The sequence below is a fragment of the Syngnathoides biaculeatus genome, chromosome 7 (assembly GCF_019802595.1).
Source record: "Syngnathoides biaculeatus isolate LvHL_M chromosome 7, ASM1980259v1, whole genome shotgun sequence".
Classification (NCBI taxonomy): domain Eukaryota; kingdom Metazoa; phylum Chordata; class Actinopteri; order Syngnathiformes; family Syngnathidae; genus Syngnathoides; species Syngnathoides biaculeatus.
This window is the reverse complement of record NC_084646.1, coordinates 29,880,804-29,900,017: the sequence shown is the minus strand read 5'-3', so window position 1 is coordinate 29,900,017 and position 19,214 is coordinate 29,880,804. Positions and strand designations below refer to the sequence as shown.

The 19,214-nt window shown below is 44.9% G+C and overlaps 1 protein-coding gene across 2 annotated transcripts in view; it reads right to left on the bottom strand.

Moving 5' to 3' along the window:
* LOC133503034 (regulator of G-protein signaling 5-like) overlaps window positions 1–19,067 on the bottom strand; it is a 61,886-nt gene extending 42,819 nt beyond the window's left edge. Inside the window, exons 1-3 of one of the 2 annotated variants that reach the window (XM_061824139.1) lie at window positions 18,926–19,067; window positions 10,682–10,800; window positions 1,091–1,149 (exon numbers count right to left, since the gene is read on the bottom strand). The gene's annotated coding sequence lies outside the window, so the exon portion shown is untranslated. The remainder of the gene's footprint in view (window positions 1–1,090; window positions 1,150–10,681; window positions 10,801–18,925) is intronic. The other variant, XM_061824138.1, reaches the window with a different exon arrangement.
* Window positions 19,068–19,214: the final 147 nt, after the last annotated feature.

The window sequence follows — 19,214 nt, the reverse complement described above, 5'->3', positions numbered from 1 at the left end:
GGCTCAGAGCTGATGCAGTCCCACCTCCACCTTAAATTCTTCTATCACACCTATGGCACACCTCACAACTGTTCTGCTGCCCTCATACATGTCCTGTACTATTCTGACATATTTCTTCATCACACCAGACTTATCCATGCAGTACCACAGTTCCTCTCCTGGTATTCTGTCATTGGCTTTCTCTAGTTCCACAAAGACACAATGAAGCTTCTTTTGACCTCTGTAATTTTCCACTCGCATCCCCAGGGCAAATAATGCATATATGGTACTATTTCTAGGCATGAAACCATACTGTTGCTACTAGATAATTAATTCTGTCCTGAGTCTAGCCTCTACTACCCTTTCCATAATTTCACTGTGTGGCTAATCAACTTTAGTCCTCTATAGTTCCCACTGGTCTGCAAATCCAATATGTTCATAAAAATGGGAACTAGCACACTTTCCCTCCATTCTTCAGGCATCTTCTCACCCATGAGTATTTGTTGAATATGTTGCTCAAAAACTCCACAGCCACTTCACTAAATTGCTTCCATACTTCCACTGGTGTGTCATCGGGTCCAGCTGTCTTTCTATTTTTCATCCTATTCAGTGTCTTTTTAATTTCTTCTTACTAATCATTTCCACTTCCAGGTCATTCATGCTCACGCCACCATCCTATGCTGTCGAGCCACAGTCTTCTCCACCACTAATTCACAATCAGCAACCTCCTTCAGATTACATCGTCTGCGCAAAATATAATCCACCTGCGTGCTACTACCTCCACTCTTGTAGGTCACTCTAAGTTTCTGTCTCTTATGAAAAATTTCATCATTTTTGCGAAGTCCACCACCATCTGCCCCTCAAAGTTCCTTTTCTGAATGCCGTACTTACCCATCACGTCTTCATCGCCCCTCTTTCCTTCGCCAACATGTCCATTGAAATCTGCACCAATCACAACTCACCTAATCTATGTTAAAGTTAAGGTCAAATGAAAGCAATCACATAAACACAGTCAGCACATAAGGCACACAAATCACATAGTACCTGTTAAATAATCATCCATATGTTCTCATTTTGTTCAAACTGTAGTTGGTTACACATCACCACCTACCTTGTACTTTTGAACTCACTGTTGTCTTGATGAAATCACTCTAACTTGATGTAATCAATCTAACAGATGAAAAGAATCAAACAGTCTGACACGTCTTACTTTATGTGTCGCAAGCCTTCAATGGTTGTGACACACTCACACACAGACTCATCATGTGATTTACTGAATAAAAGGAAGCTGCAAGGAGACACAAGTTGGAGTTGGTTGGAAGCAGGGAAATCCTGCCGCTCCCCTTGCGGCAAGTAAAACTTGAAGCCTTGTCTGTTCGCCTTCTTTTAATAGCGAGTCAAGCTTTTAAACCTGACAATACCTGTGTGAAAATATCAGGGATATTGGGATTTAAAAGGATATGTGGATGGAAGGGATTCAAACCACAATGTCCCTCACTCTAGTAGTTGAAGGTTGAGTCCACGTTTGATGTTTGGTCCTCATTATATACTCTACGTAGGTAATGTTTTTAGCACGATAGGCTAACTTGGGCTGAGTCGATAAAATAATTTTCCTACTTGATACACTTATAGGTGGCATGTTGGATCAGTTGGAAAAGCGTTGGCCTCACAGTTCTGAGGTCCCGGGTTCATTCCTGGACCCACCAGTGTGGAGTTTGTGTGTTCTGCCCATGGCTGCGTGGGTTTCCTATGAACACTCCGGTTTCCTCCAACATCGCAAAAACATGCAACATTAATTGGACACTAAATTGCCCCTAAGTGTTATTGTGAGTGAGGCTGTTTGTCTCTGCGTGCCCTGTGATTGGCTGGCAACCAGTTCAGAGTGTACCCCGTCGCCTGCCCGTTGACAGGCGCACATTCAGACACACTGTGTGTGGCCTTCGGCAAAACATCTTATTATGACGGCTGTACAAGTATTGTTGCATATGCACAGATGAGCCATCGTGTCCACTGTTCACTCTGTAAACAGCAGGGACTGAAAGGATGGGAATAACATGTCACCATGACACAGGACCTGTAGAAAAACATGGCCTACCTCTGTTGTGGCACATTAATTGATCATTTATCATTATTAATGTAGAGAGATTCAGGGGGGGGCAGATTTGTTTGTGTTCTTACGAAAACAGCACTTTGCGATTTCTGAAAACAAGACATCATGTATCACCTAATAAAACCTCTACAAAGAATATTCCAGGGGGAAATGGTGCTAACCTGCAATATTATTCATATTTACCTTTAAATGCCTTATTCTCTGTTGTTTTTACCTCCTCCTTTTCTCTTACCATATCCAGATGGCCTGGATGCCCTCTGAACATTTTTCAAAACTGAGTTTCGCAATGATAATATTGAGTTTTGGGTGGCCTGCAAGCATTGAACTGTGAAGCATTCAACCAAACTTAGGTCAAAAGCAAATACGATTTTCAAGAAATTAATTGATATTCAGGTACCACAAAACGTCAGTTTACAGTTAAGTTAACACACAATGGTTTGCTAGGTGAAATAAATGGGAGATGCAGATTCCAGGCTGAAATGCCCCCCAAAATAATTATGTGTGTGTGTGTGAATGTTATCATGGCAAGTGCGCACCCCGCATGGAGACCAAGGCCACTTGGAAGAGATGATTGAAAGGTGATTACAAGTGAACTCTAGAGTTGTTAGGGTCACGTTCATTTGCCCGATAGAAATGTTTGTCAAACAAACAAATCAGGCCGTGGTCATAAATCCTCTTTGTTAAAATTAAAATTACCTTTACTGTGATTGCTAGGATAGTTTATTTCTTCAAGTGTAAAAGCTGTCATCAAAACTATGTTGTGCGCCAAGCATATTGGCCCTTGCATCCTTAACAACAGCATTAATGCACTGGAGGTGGGAGCAAAGATGGGATGCTTTGGTTTGGTGGATGAGAGAGGGGCAATATTCTTTTTGGAAGATTTAATCCTTTATCTTTCCATTAAATTCTCTCAAAACCCAGATTTTTGAAATTTTTCTCCATAGCAAGCCGATACTTTGGAGCACTTCCAGTTGGTATCTTGTTGACCAACGTGGCAGAAATAGAGACGTTTGTACAATTTATTTGCAAATTATAATGTACTTCACCTCCATTCTTCACCTCCACTGTGGACAACATTTTTTTTGAAAGAAAGAGTGGGAATCCAGTATGCATAAGCATATATATATATATATATATATATATATATATATATATATATATATATATTCATGAATATGCGGGCCGCGGAAAGTGAACCAACCCTAGTGATGATAGGTGGATGAAATAATTTTGATTTTTTTTTAACATTAGGCTGACAATAACAGGGCTAATCCAATCTATCTGTATATACTGCATTCACATTGGCAGATAAAGAATTATGTCACTTGAATATTGGAGCATAAACACACTAATTAATATCCATCCATCCATCCATCCATTTTCTTGGCCGCTTATCCCCAGAAAGTTTCGCGGGACTGCTCGAGCCTATCCCAGCTGTCAATGGGGTGGAGGCAGGGTACATCCTGAACTGGTTGTTAGCCTATCAAACAACAATTACACTCATAATCACACCTAGGTACAATTTAGGGTGTCCAATTAATGTTGCATGTTTTTGGGACGTGGGAGGAAACCAGAGTGCCCGGAGAAAACCCACGCAGGCACAGGGAGAACATGCAAACTCCACATAGCCGGGGCCAGGATTGAACCTGGCACCTCCTTGTCCCTCTCTTCAGCCTGGTATCCAAGACATGCGGTCACAAGTCCAGTGACACAACCGCAAAATCGAACAAGACAATAACAATCCGCAGCTCCATAAACTCACAAATACAGTTTGTCCCTGTAATAGACATCCTCCTGCCAGATCGAACCACGACCCCGAATCTCAGATGGGGTGACACCTGTCATGAGCCAGACTGGACCACGGTCAAGAGGGGCGTGGTCACTGCCCTGGCTGGTGACACCTGTCACCACTCACAGCTGTTTTACACTGTGTTACTGTGTGCGGAAACAACTCCTGCGATAAAACCCACTGGACATTATGCCGTTGTCTTGGAGTCATGGATTTGGGTCCTTCCCCGCACCGGAGGTTCGTGATAGAACGAACTGGCCAGACATGGACCCAGCAGACTCAAAGGTGTTTGACGTGAAACCTCTAGGCCAGTGGCTTAAAGAATTCAACGGCCAATAGACACAGCAGGCCGAAGAATTTGCTGCTTACCGCCACCATCACGAGGAGCAATGGGAGCAGCCGACGGTCATGCACGCGTCAGTGGGGACAGAGCTACAGCCGACGCTCGTGCATGCGTCAGTGGGGACCGAGCTGCAGCCGACGCTTGTGCATGCCACAGTAGCCACCGATCCTCTACCGAGCCAAGCTCACATTGCTGTGGCAACAGATCCGCCACCGTGCCACGCCCACGTCGCGGTTTCAACAGATTCACTGCTAACCCACGCTCACGCCACGATAGCTACCGATCCGTTATCGAGCCAAGCTCACGTTGCAGTGGAAACAGATCCGCCGCCTCGCCACGCCCACGTTGCAAATTCAAAAAACAGGCTGCTGACCCAAAATCATGCTGCAGTATACACCAACCCGTTTCCGGACCAAGCTCACATCGCAGGTGACAACAGACGTCCGTGAGCGTTGAAGTAAAATAGCGGACTTGGCAAACGAAGACAAGCCTGCCATAGTGTCGCCAGGGTTTGTTTTCCAAAAAGACAAAAACTCAGAAATGATCGGCAGAGGGGTTAAGTTCAGAGGATGGAGTGGAATCAGATAAAGAAAAGACAAACTATTTTCCACCCGTAAAGAGGGGGAGGACTTTATCATTGTGCATCGAAGACACCAGGTGGAAAGGCTAGAAGTTTAAGAGCAGGGTTTATATTATTTTACCATGGAGTAGATGGGAAGAGAAATGGAGTAGGGGTTAATTTAACGGAAGAGCTGTCTTGGAAGTGAAGAGTATCGTGTAGAGCAGTGTTTTTCAACCTTTTTGAGCCACGGCACATTTTTTACATTGGAAAATTTTTTTGGCACACCACTAACCAAAAATGTTACAAAATGACACTCTGTAGTATATTTAATTACAATATAATTTCTCAATTTATTTATACTCAGTCAGTGTGAAACCTGGGCCTGTTTAGATGAACTCAAAGCCGATATCCTGGCAGGAATAGAAGAAGGACACACATGATGCTCTTCTTCAACAGCTCTCAGTCTCTCTCTGTTTTTAGTTTTTATAGCAGATAGGCTTGAAAAGCTCAGCTCACACAGATATGTTGTGGAAAATGGGAGCAATGTCAGAACAGCTTTGTTGGCCAGAATGGGGAACTCCTTGGCAGCAGTCAACACAAAACTGTCCAAAGGAAGATCAGCAAATCTTAGTTTTAAACCACGATCCTGTTTCAGTTCAGTTACTTCCTCCTGCTCTTTTAAAGTCATGTCCTTTCCAACAACTGATGCCGAGCTGTATTGGTCCCTAACCCAGTCAAAGCATTCAGCGGAGGCTGAAGAGAAATAAAATGACAACTTCTCCTCAAGACTTTTCAAATGTTTACCTATTACCTCAGATAGTGCAGCAGTGTTGCTTTGGCGTTTGTCTGTGAGTGAGTACATCTCCAGGTTGGCACGTTGCACATGTTGTTACCAGAGGTGCACCTTTAAACGGAATCCATTTATTTTATCTGTGCTTGTAAGCAGGTTTTCATTTCGGCCCTGCTTCCTTGTGTTCAGTTCATCAAGATGATGAAATATATCAGCCAGGTATGCCAGTTTTGCGCACCACTCATCACTTGCAAACATATTTGAGTAATCAGACCTCTCATTTGTCAGAAACATTTTAAGTTACTCTCGCAGCTCATACACACGGGGCAGCACCTTACCGCGCGACAACCATCGGACCTCCGTATGGAGCAATAAGGCTTTATGCTCCGCTCCCATTCCCTCACACAGAGATGCAAATATATGGCTTTTCAGAGGTCGTGTCTTTACAAAGTTCACTATGCGCACCACATGGTACAACACAGGAACCCGTTCTGCTGGTAAAGTCTTAGCAACGAGGGCCTCACGGTGCAAAAAAACAATGCGTAACAATCAGATTTGGGTTTCTTTCCTTCACTCTACTCACGAAGCCTTTGGTGTGCCCGACCATGGCTGGAGCTCCATCAGTGCACACACTTGTGCAGTTTTCCCATGTAAGTCCTTCCTGGTCAAGATATTCCGATGTGACCCGAAAAATTTCCTCTCCAGTGGTTTTTTCTGGCAGTGCCTTGCAAAATAGGAAGTTTTCTCTAATGGCATCTCCATCCACAAAACGCACATTGGCCAAGAGCTGAGAATGTCCACTAATATCCGTAGACTCGTCAACTTGCAACCCAAATTTCCAACTGATCTTTTCCAAAACATGGCTTTTGATGTCTGTAGACATGTCATCAATACGCCTGGTAATTGTGTTATCAGAGAGCGGGACTTTAGCGATGTCTTTAACCGCATCAGGGCCAAGCATCTCGTTGACAATGGGTTTACAGGCAGGTAGTATTAATGTCTATGCCACAGTGTGCGGCTTTTTTGATTTAGCAACAAGTTCGGCGACTAGGTAAGTAGCTTTGAGCGCTTTCTCATTTACCTTTATGGTTTTTCTCCTAAACGTTGCCTGTTTCTCTGTGTTTACACGTAGGCGAACAAAATAGTCTATCGGCTTGTTTTGAAGTGACGGGTGTGTAGTTTGGAGATGGCGTTTCAGCTTGCTTGGCACCATGGCGCTGTTGGATAGCTTCTCCCCACACACCAGGCATAACGGAATAGGTGTCGTCTCATCCCCGGTGAAAGTAAATCCAAACAAAAGTTAGCTTTCACGATATTGCCTTGAGCTCACCTTCTTTGCTTTCTTTTTCCCACCACTCATACTAGGGCCTTCATCTGGGTAAGAATCTTGTCCAGGGTCCAGTTCGGAGTTTGCAGTTGTCCTTTTTAAAAAACTTCTCCATGACTGTCACCACGGCCTCTCAGGTGCATCACTAATTCTCTTGGAGGAACGAGGCAATCAGCTACGTGTTGCCACACAGACAAATATTACATTACTCTGCTCGCCTTTACAGCACGGACACTGAACAATGACATAATATTTGCAGAAAATTATTAATAAATGTTAATAAAAAAAAAAGTGATGTTGGATAATTTCTCATGGCACATCTGACGATCTCTCACGGCACACTAGTGTGCCGCGGCACAGTGGTTGAAAATCACTGGTGTAGAGTGATGAGGCTGAAATTTGAAATTGAGGGTGTTATGGATAATGTGATGAGCGGTTATGCCCCACAACAAGGATGTGACCGAGAGTTGAAAGACAAATTCTGGAAGGAACTAGATTAAGTAGTTCTGAGCATCCCAGACAGAGAGAGAGTTGTGATTGGTGCAGATTGTAATGGAAATGTTGGTGAAGGAAATAGGGGCGATGAAGAAGTGATGAGTAAGCACAGCATACAGGAAAGGAACTTTAAGGGACAGATGGTGGCGGACTTTGCAAATAGGATGGAAATGGCAGTGGTGAACCCTTTTTCCAGAAGAGGCAGGAACATATAGTGACCTACAAGAGCAGAGATTGAAGCACGCAGGTGGATTATATTGTGTGCAGATGTTGTAATCTGTAGGAGGTTACTGACTGCAAAGTGGTGGTAGGGGAGATTGTAGCTCGACACAGGATGGTGGCTTGTAGGACGACTCTGTTGGTGGGTAGGAAAATAGAGAAGACAAAGGTAGAGCAGAGAACCAGGTGGTGGAAGCTCAGAAAGGAAGAATGCTGCGCTGCCTTCTGGAAAGAGGTGAGACAGGCTCTCAATGGACAGGAGGATCTCCTGGAAGACTGGACTACTATAGCAAAGGTGATCAGAGAGACAGGCAGGAGAGTACTTGGCGTGTCTTCTGGTAAGAAAGGGAAGAAGGAGACCTGGTGGTGGATCCCCAAAATACAAGAAGTCATACAAAGAAAGAGATTAGCAATGAAGAAGTGGGACAGTGAGAGGACTGAGGAGGGGCGAAAGGAATACATTGAGATGTGACATAGCACAAAGGTAGAGGTGGTGAAGGATAAACAAGAGGCATATGATGACATGCACACCATGTTAAACACGAAAGAAGGAGAAAAGGATCTCTACGGGTTGGCCAGACAGAGGTAAGGGTGATTAAGGATAGAGATTGAAATGTGTTGGCTGGTGCCAGTAGTGTGCTGAATATAAGTTGATGAATGAAGAAAATGAGAGCAAAGGAAGAATATAAGATACAAGTGTGAAATGCCAGGAAGTGGCAATGATGAGCAAGGGGCAAGTTCAAATGGCACTACAAAGGATGAAAAATGAAAAGGCAGTTGGTCCTGATGACATAGAGTGAAGAAAATAAGTATTTGAACACCTTACTATATTGCAAGTTCTCCCACTTAGAAAAAAATGGACGGGTCTGAAATTTTCATTGTAGGTGCATGTCCACTGTGAGAAAGATCTAAAAAGAAAAATCCAGAAATTACAATGTATGATTTTTTAATGATTTATTTGTGTGATACAACTGCAAATAAGTATTTGAACACCTGAGAAAACCAATGTTAATATTTGGTACAGTAGCCTTTGATTGCAATTACAGAGGTCAAACGTTTCCTGTAGTTGTCCATTAGGTTTGCACACACTGCAGGAGGGATTTTGGCCTGGTCCTCGACACAAATGTTCTCTAGATCGGATAGGTTTCTGGGCTGTTGCTGAAAACCACAGAGTTTTAGCTCCCTCCAAAGATTTTCTATTGGGTTTAGGTCTGGAGACTGGTTAGGCCACGGCAGAACATTGATACACTTCTTATGGAGCCACTCATTGGTTTTCCTGGCTGTGTGCTCCAGGTCATTGTCATGTTGAAAGACTCAGCCATGCTCTGACTGAGGGAAAGCGGTTGTTCCCCAAAATCTCACAATACATGGTCACGGTCATCCTCTACTTAATACACTGCAGTCGTCCTGTCCCATGTGTAGAAAAAAAACCCAAACCATGATGCTACCACCCCCATGCTTCACAGTAGGGATGGTGTTCTTGGGATGGAACTCATCATTCGTCTTCCTCCAAACATGGCTAGTAGAATTATGACCCAAAAGTTCTACTTTGGTCTGACCTGACCACAAAACTTTCTCCCATGACTCCTCTGTATCATCCTAATGTTCATTGGCAAACTTAAGACGGGCCTTGACATGTGTTGATTTAAGCAGGGGAACCTTCCGTGCCATGCAGACCAGACCATGACGTCTCAGTGTCTTACCTTGGAAATGGTGGTCCCAGCTCTTTTCAGGTCATTGAACAAGTCCTGTCGTGTAATTCTGGGCTGATTCCTCACCTTTCTAAGCATCATTGAGACCCCACAAGGTGATATCTTGCATGGGCCTCCACTCCGATTGAGATTGACCGTCATGTTTAGCGTCTTCCATTTTCTAATGAGTGCTCCAACAGTGGACCTTTTTTCAACAAGCTCCTTTGCAATTTCTCCGTCGCCCTTTGCAGCCATGTGGAGTTGTACAATTTTATCTCTGGTGTCTTTGGACAGCTCTTTGGTCTTGGCCATGTTAAAAGTTTGAGTCTTACTGATTGTAAAGCGTGGACAGGCGTCATTATGCAGCTAACGACCTCACACAGGTGCATCTGATTCAGGATAACACATGGAGTGGAGGTGGACTTTCCAAGGTGGACTAACAGGTCTTTGAGGGTCAGAATTCTAGCTGATAGACAGGTGTTGAAATACTTATTTGCATCTGTATCACACAAATAAATGATTTAAAAAATCATACATTGTGATTTCTGGATTTTTCTTTTTTCGGTCATCCGGGAGGAGCTCAGAGTAGAGCCACTCCTTCTCCGCATTGAATTCAATTAATATCCATCAGAATACAAAGAGCCACAGTATAAAAACTCTGGCAAAAAAAGGAATAGAGATTCTAATATTCTGCCTGGCCTAACAGCCAAAAAGGAGGTTTAAAAAAAAAAAAAAGTATCACATGCAAATGGCCTAAGACTATCCCCACAACTCCATCCATCCATCCACCTTCTGTGCCACTTATCCTCACAAGGGTCATGGGATTGCTGGAGCCAATCCCAGCTGTCATCGGGCAGGAGGCAGGCTAGACCCTGAACTGGTTGACAGCCAATTGCAGTGCCCACAACTTGAAAATAACAATTTATCTTCACTGAGGTGTATTGTCTTTTATGTTATGTGTGCACTTGCAGTCTGCTTTCCCTGCATCCTAAATACATGCAAGGTAGATTATTTGAAGACTCTAAATTGCCCGTAGGTGTCACTGTTATACTGTGTATTTATTTATTTGTGTGTGTGAATAGTGTTTGATGTGTTTTTTTTTAAACACACATACATATACTGTTTGTATGTGTGTGTGTGTGTGTGTGTGTGTGTGTATGTATATATATATATATATATATATATATATATATATATATATATATATACACACACATACGCCCCTCCTGATTTCTGTCACGTCTATCACACACAAATATTTCAAATCATCAAATCAGATCATTTTAATATCACTCAAAGACAACCCAAGGAAATACAAAATGCAGTTTTAAAATGACAATTACATTTATGAAGGCAAAAAAAAAAAAGTTCCAAACCTTTATCACGCTCTGTGAAAATGTAATTAGCCCCCTGAAGTTAATAACAGGTTGTGCCACCGTTGGGAGTAAGTCGGGATTGGATTTAAATCCAGACTTCGACTTGACCACTCTAAAACCTTAATTAGAAAAAAAAAAAGATATTGAGCCATTCGAAGTTGACTTGCTGGTGTGTTTCAGATCATATATACCGATGCATGCATACATACATACATACATACATACATACATGTACTGCTTTCAAATATAGGGCCTGTATTATATATATGCTGTATATGTCATGATCCTGCCGCTCCAGCACGAGCTGTGCGGGTGTCTGCGCAGGTGCGCTGATTGGGCACACCTGCGCCTCATGCAGCCTGATCATGCCATGGATTTATATGACCGCGATGACAACTGGCCGGCGCCAGTTCGTATGATCTTCATGTCCCATTCGTGTGCTCCGGTATCCCTGATTGAACCTGTGTGTACCGACCTTCGTCCGTTCTCTGACCAACCTTGTAAGCCTGACTCCTTTGATACTTCTGCCTGCGTTGATTGGTCTCCCGTGTACCGACTCCTGCCTGTCCGCTCATCTGCTCTCTTCGCCCGTCGTCCCAACTACCGCTGCTGCACCGGACTGCCTGCTCGATCCCCGACCTCTGCATATAATAAACGTGTCTCTTCTTGAACTACCTTGCGTCTTCCGAGTTCCTGCATTTGGGTCCTACTCTCGTTTCCGATGGGACGTGACAGAACGAACTGGCCAATACAGGACCCAGCAGGAAAGACCCGGCGTCGCCGGGACCGACGCAAGGTAGACCGTCTGCCGGAGGACCAAGCCTCTCCAATCCGGGTAGGCTCCCTGATGTCCTCCACTTCCGTGTCTTACGCTCCGCCAGCGAGGTATGAATATGTCCCGAACACGACCCGTCCGGCTCCTCATATTCTTCTGGACTCTGACTTTTCGGAATATGAGGAGGACCACGATTTGTATGACCGGGTGCCGACTTAGATTTTGAATCTCTTTGCCCGGTTTTTCATCCCAGTCAGTTTGCTCCGCCTCCCCGCGTTTCCAGCACCCGAGCGACTTCGCCCGGTAGATCCAAGTACACCAATCGGTACGAGGGAACCCGCTTGGCCATCTACCCGGGACCTCCGCGTGGCGGCCAGAGGAGACGCCCCGGCCGGCCGCTCCCTGGTGTCTCTCGCTGCGCGGCAACGAAGACACCATCCTCCCACTCCTCGCCGGCAACGGTGAGACCGGCGGACCCGCAGCTGGTGGCGAAGCTTCCAGCCCAGAGGGAGGAGGAGCCGCCAAACCACGAGGCGTTCTGTCGCGAAATGCGGGCGCAGATAGAGAGGCAGAGCGCGGAATTGGCGGCTCTCACGGCCCAGGTCCGGCAAGGATTAGCGAACCAGCCGAGCTATGCTGACGTCGCAACGGCGACGGACTCGCTGCTGAGGCAGGTTCACGTGGCAGTTGGAACTGACCCGCTCCCGAGACACACCCACGTGTCAGTTTCGACTGACTCTCCGCCTGCTCAGGTTCACGTTGCCGTGGAATCCGACCCGCCCCCTTGCCAAGTGCACGCCGCAGTGGGAATGGACTCGCCACCTCGCCAAGCGCACGTAGCTGTGGAAACGGACCCGCCCCCTTGCCAAGTGCACGTCGCAGTGGGAACGGACTTGCCAACTCAAGTGCACGTCGCAGTGGGTGCGGACTCGCCACCTCGCCAAGCGCACGTAGCTGTGGAAACTGACCCGCCTCCTCGCCATTCCCACGTCGAGGTTTTGGCTGTTCCGAGCAGAGTTCACGTGGCAGTTGGAAATGACCCGCTCCCGAGACACGCCCACGTGTCAGTTTCGACTGACTCTCTGCCGACTCTCGTTCACGTTCACCCGATGCTGTCCAGGAGGTGGCGCTAGCGATGGGGTCGCCGCCTTCTTGCGTTCCTGTCCGACAGGAGCTGGGAAGTTCTGATGAGCCACCCCGGAGCTGGAGACACTTCGGGATGGTGGCGCTCATGGCTCTGGTCCTTCTCTCCATCATCCTATTCGCTCCAGATGGCTCCCAGCCGCTTCATGACTTGGCCTCATTGGTGACCAATCCACGGCTGCCTACTGACCAAGCCTCGGTGGTGACCAATCCCTGGTCATCTGGCAACTACGGCGTGGGAGGGTCTCGTCCGGAGCAGTGGCCTGCCTCGTTCTGGTGCCTGCTTCTTCGTTTGGTTCCTCACAGAGGTCGTCCGCCCGAATCGCCCCATGGGGAGCCTGGTGCTTGGCGTCCGGGTCGTCCTCCTGACCTGTCCACCCAGACGCTTCGTGTTTGGTGGCCTGGATGGCCACCAGTCTGGGGTTCGGGGGGGGGGCGTGCCCTCCTCCAGACCCCCTTCCGCCCACCCCTGCCTGTGTTAATTATTGTCTGTTTTTTCGTTTAGGCACGTCTGGGAGCCGTGCCTTTGAGGGGGGGGGGGTACTGTCATGATACTGCCGCTCCAGCACGAGCTGTGCGGGTGTCTGCGCAGGTGCGCTGATTGGAAGGTGCACACCTGCGCCTCATGCAGCCTGATTATGCTATGGATTTATATGACCGCGAAGACAACTGGCCGGCGCCAGTTCATATGATCTCCATGTCCCATTCGTGTGCTCCGGTATCCCTGATTGAACCTGTGTGTACCGACCTTCGTCCGTTCTCCGACCAACCTTGTAAGCCTGACTCCTTTGATACTTCTGCCTGCCTGCGTTGATTGGTCTCCCATGTACCGACTCCTGCCTGTCCGCTCATCTACTCTCTTCGCCCGTCGTCCCAACTACCGCTGCTGCACCGGACTGCCTGCTCGATCCCCGACCTCTGCATATAATAAACGTGTCTCTTCTTGAACTACCTTGCGTCTTCTGAGTTCCTGCATTTGGGTTCGACTCTCGTTTCCGATGGGACGTGACAATATATACAGTGAAGAAAATAAGTATTTGAACACCCTGCTATATTGCAAGTTCTCCCACTTTGAAATCATGGAGGGGTCTGAAATTTTCATCGGAGGTGCATGTCCACTGTGAGAGATAATCTAAAAAGAAAAATCCAGAAATCACAATGTAAGATTTTTTTAATCATTTATCTGTGTGATACAGCTGCAAACAAGTATTTGAACACCTAAGAAAAACAATGTTGATATATGGTACAGTAGCCTTTGTTTGCAATTACAGAGGTCAAAAGTTTCCTGTAGTTATTCACCAGGATTGCACACACTCCAGGAGGGATTTTGGCAAACTCCTCCACACAGATCTCTAGATCAGACATGTTTCCGGGCTGTCGCTGAGAAACAGAGTTTCAGCTCCTTCCAAAGATTTTCTATTGGGTTTAGGTCTGGAGACTGGCTATGCCACGCCAGAACCTTGAGATTATACTTCTTACAGAGCCACTCCTTGGTTTTCCTGGCTCTGTGCTTCGGGTCATTGTTGTGTTGAAAGACCAAGCCACGACCCATCTTCAATACTCTGACTGAGGGAAAGAGGTTGTTACCCAAAATGTCACAATAGATGGCCGCGGTCATCATCTCCTTAATACAGTGCAGTCGTCCTGTCCCATGTGCAGAAAAACACTCCCAAAGCATATGCTATCACCCCCATGCTTCACAGTAGGGATGGTGTTCTTGGGGTGGAACTCATCATTCATCTTCCTCCGAACACAGTTAGTAGAATTATGACCAAAAAGTCATAAAAAATAAAAAAGTCACAAAACTTTCTCCCATGACTCCTCTGTATCATCCAAATGGTAATTGGCAAACTTAAGACAAGCCTTGACATGTGCTGGTTTAAGCAGGGGAACCGTCCATGCCATGCATGATTTCAGACTATGATGTCTTAGTGTAGTACCAACAGTCACCTTGGAAACGGTGGTCCCAGCTCTTTTCAGGTCATTGACCAAGTCCTGTCATGTAGTCCTAGGCTAATTCCTCACCTTTCTAAGGATCAATGAGACCCCATGAGGTGATATCTTGCGTGGGGCTCCACTCCGATTGAGATTACCAGTCATGTTTAGCTTCTTCCATTTTCTAAATGATTGCTCCAACAGTGGACCTTTTTTTCACCAGTCTGCTTGGGAATTTTTCCGTAGCCCTTTCCAGCCATGTGGAGTTGTACAATTTTGTCTCTGGTGTCTTTGGACAGCTCTTTGGTCTTGGCCATGTTACAAGTTTGAGTCTTACTGATTGTATGTGGTGAACATGTGTCTTTATGCAGCTTAGGACTTCACACAGGTGGCTCTAATTCAGGATAATTCATGGAGTGGAGGTGGACTTTTAAAGGCGGATTAACAGGTCTTTGAGGGTCAGACTTCTAGCTGATAGACAGGTGTTGAAATACTTATTTGCAGCTGTATCACACAAATAAATTGTTAAAAAAGTCATTCATTGTGATTTCTCGATTTTTGTTTTTAAGTCATCAGCCTGTTAGGCTAGAGAATGAACCATAAATGTATCTGATCAATCACAAATGGAAGTATTCGGCAAACAAGTTTTGAGAAAAATGTCTTTTGACATGAACGAGTCACAGCATAAGATGGAAAAATACCTGGAAAGTCACACTCTAATTTCTCTGTACTGGGCGAAGACTCCAGAGAAACAGTGACAATAGGATCAGTGCCAACTTGTGCCACCAAAGGATCATTGCCAATTAACAAATTAACACCCGGAACTGGAAGAGAGTCAAGAACACCAACCTTGATGGTGTCAGAAACCGGATCTGAAGTAAAATTCACAAAAAGCAAAGGAGCAAGAGAACAGCCACTTATACTCTTCATAATATCTGAATTGGCTGATGACTCTGCAGAAAAAAGGTAATACATCCTTCACAATCAGAGATTGCAGAGCTCCAGTGTCCCTCAAAATAGTTACGGGCCTTGGGGTAGAAATATCTCCCATAAATGAAACCGAACCATTGTGAATAAAATGCAAAGATTTCTCCTGAACTTCAGACTCTAAAGTTCATTGTCAGAACCAAAACTCTCCTCAGAACCACCTGGCAAGGAAGGCTGAGTTGCAATACATGCACAGGCATTTGGGGAACTAGTGGTCTGATTTTTGTATTTGAGCTTTTTGTAAACAGAAATCAAGTAACCGGGCTTCTTACAATAGGCACAAACTACACCACCTATCAAAGAAAGTTTACCTTTCCCTAGCAAACTTTACAAAGCTCTCATTGTCCCGTTTTTGAGTACTTCTAAATTTCTGACGGTACGCTTCGGACACTAACTCATAAGCTTCCAGTAGGGTCTTTTTGACAAAATCATAGTCTTGCTTGACAGAAAGGGCCGAATATGCATCTTGAGCTTTTCCCGTTAAAATGATTTGCAATCGCAAAATCCATGACTCTTTAGACCACTTGAGGTTTTCAGCAACTTTCTCAAAGTAGAGGAAGTATTTATCAACTTCTTTCTTATTGAAAGAAGGGCCCATTTTGGGACACCGTGTAATATCAAAAGATGGTGAACTAACTGAATCAAAGGACCTTTCAAGTTTCTCAAATTCAATCTCTTTGTCAAGTTCCAATTTTCTAAATTCTATGTCTTTACTTCAGAGATGAAGTTGTAATTCCAGTTTCTTTACTTCCAAAATATCTGAAGTTTCCTCTTTTACCAAGGCCAAAACATCAGGAACAAAAATTTCCTCATCAATGATTCAGAACAATTTTCAAAATTTGGAATTTTCTCATAGCAGGTATGGCATCAAGTTGGAAATAACTAGCGCGTTTCAAGAGATCAAACTTGGGCAAAAAGACTGATTGTGGGGTAGGAGACCTAATAAAGTGCTCACAATTAAACTCCATTTTACTGGCTTCACAGTTTAAGTTGCAAATATGTAAAAAAACTAACAAACGTTTTTAAACAGATGTCTCGAATGTCAAATGAATTCGATCCCGGATGAGCCCCGTGTTTTGTTTGTTTGTGAATTTAGACTAACGTCCCCTTTGTTCAAACTAGTAAAATGTGACAACGCAGTTGTATTACGTTTCTGACAATTTAATCTCACTCACATCAACACAACACAAATGCGATAAAATAACTAACACAAAATGGCCTTTCAAGAACAGAGTAGTTGAGCCACAAAGGCAAATAGTCACCAATGTTGAACGAGTGTTAAAATAAAGAGAACAGAATAAAAATACACACACTCATAACAACTGTCTCAGCAGATCTTGTGACAGGCTGTGCTTCCTCAGAAGCCACAAGATGTATATCCTTTGCTGGGCTTTTTTGAAGATGGAGATGATGTTCGTCCCCAACTTTAGGTCCTCTGAGACTATAATTCCCAAGAACTTGAAGGTCTCGACGGTTGACACAAGACAGTTGGACAGCATCAGCGTCAGCTCTGGTGAAGGATTCCTCCTTAAGTCCGCAGTCATTTCCACAGTCTTTAGTGTTCAACGCCTTGTTGTGTTGATCACACTATGCTCCAGTCTCGCCACTTGCCGTCGATACCCAGACTCGTCGCCGTTTTTGTTGAGCCTGATGATCGTGGTGTCATCTGCAAACTTTAGGAGTTTGAGAGTCAGATGCCACGAGGTGCAGTCGTTCGTGTAGAGTAAGAAGAGCTGATTGCACGTGTGGATGAGGTGGTGTTCCCCAGCCTCACCTGTTGTGTCCTGCCCGTCAGGAAGTCGTAAATCCACCTGGAGATGGCAGGCAAGATGGTGAGCTGGAGAACTTTGGAGGAGAGGAGTTCAGGGATGATGGTGTTAACCGCAGAGCTGAAGTCCACGAACAGGACCCTCACATAGGTACCCTTGCTGTCAAGTTTTTCAAGGATGAAGTGCATTCCAATGTTGACGGTATTGTCTGCAGACACTTTAGCTGGATAGGCAAACTGCAGAGGGGCCAGTTGGGGACATGTGACGCTCTTGAGGTGCTCCAGCACAAGGCATTCAAAGGACTTCATGACCATAGTTGCCAAGGCAACAGGCCTGTAGTCATTAAGACCTGAGACTGCTGCTTTTTGGGGGACCGGTATAATGGTGGACCGTTTGAGGCAGGGGGGTACTTCGCACAGTTCTAGAGACCCGTTGAAGATTTTTGCGAAGACAGGAGCAAATTGGTCTGCACAGAGTTTAAGGCAGGATAGGGACACAAGGTCTGGGCCCGGTGCTTTGTTGATCTTTTGTTGTTTGAAGATCTGTTTAATGTCCCCTTCATGGATGCTAAATGGTGGAGAGGAAGGTGGAGTGGAAGGTGGTGCAGCTTGGTGGGTGCGTAGTGTGGAAGCATCTATTTCGAATCTGCAGTAAAGGCTATTTAGGTTGTCGGCTAGCCTGCTCCTGTTTTCTACCGGGGTTGAACGTGGCTTGTAGTTCGTAAGCAATTGTAGACTGTGCCAAATTGTTTTGGAATCATTAGCACCGAGATGTTTTTCCAGTTTAACTGCATACTCTCTCTTTGAAATGTTAATTTTTTTAGTCAGCTGATTTCTAGTGCGATTGAAGAGGGCCCTGTCCCCACTGTGATATCTGATAAGAGGAGCCAATAAGCGCATGAGGAATTGCACAATATGCGTTTTGATGGATGTATAACAATGATCTAGAGTGGTATTTGCCCTCGTTGGGCATTTAACGTGCTGCTTGTATTTAGGGAGTTCATGGTTAAGGTTAGCTGTGTTAAAATCGAATCTAGGTGTTTTTTCTCAATCTCGCTTGTCCGCTCGACGAGCGTTAGCAGTGCTGCGTTCATGCTACTGTAGTGGGTCTAATTCTGCATTGTGTATTTTTTTTGTATGATGAATGAGAAGACACACATGTTGGCTGGTCTCAACCTGGTTTAATCCTCTCTCTGTATTATAAAGGAGACACATTCACAAATGTTCACAGAACTCTCTTCACAAAGACCCTCAAAGCTCTTACACTTACAAATCAGAAACACAAGAGGAAAGAAAAATATCACAAAACAAATAACATGATTTACATCGAAACAGATGACAAGAATGAAAAAAAACTTGCCTAAACTCACTTACAAACAAAGGAGACAATTTCACAAATGTTCACAGAGCACTCTTCACAAAGACCCTTAAAGCTCTCCAACATTAAAGACATGGTCACCACACAGACCTTGACAATGTCTCCTCTTCTCCAACTAACGAGTTTACGTTTGAAATTGATGGAACACATTCAACACTGTGCCTAACCTACACCCGCTTTGCAGACATTTTAAAGTAATTTATATTCACCTTTTACAACAAAGCAATGAAAATATGTGGAGGAGACCAAAATGCCTACCTTACACTGAGAAGTCAGAAACACAAAAGGAAGTGACCTCGTCTAGCCACTAGATAACTGTGGCTACAAAGTAAAGCACGCAGCCTTGTTCCTGTGTTTCTCAGATCTTCCACCAACACTTCAACTGCATTTTCCCTCTTACCGTGAACGTTTTAAAACACCCAAATCCTTATATCAGTAATAGCGTTGGTAAGAACAAAAAACAGAATAAATGCCAGAGCACATGCTGCCTTTCAAAATAAGAGAGCACTTCAACGCCCTGTCCCTATTATAGCACACCTCATCACAC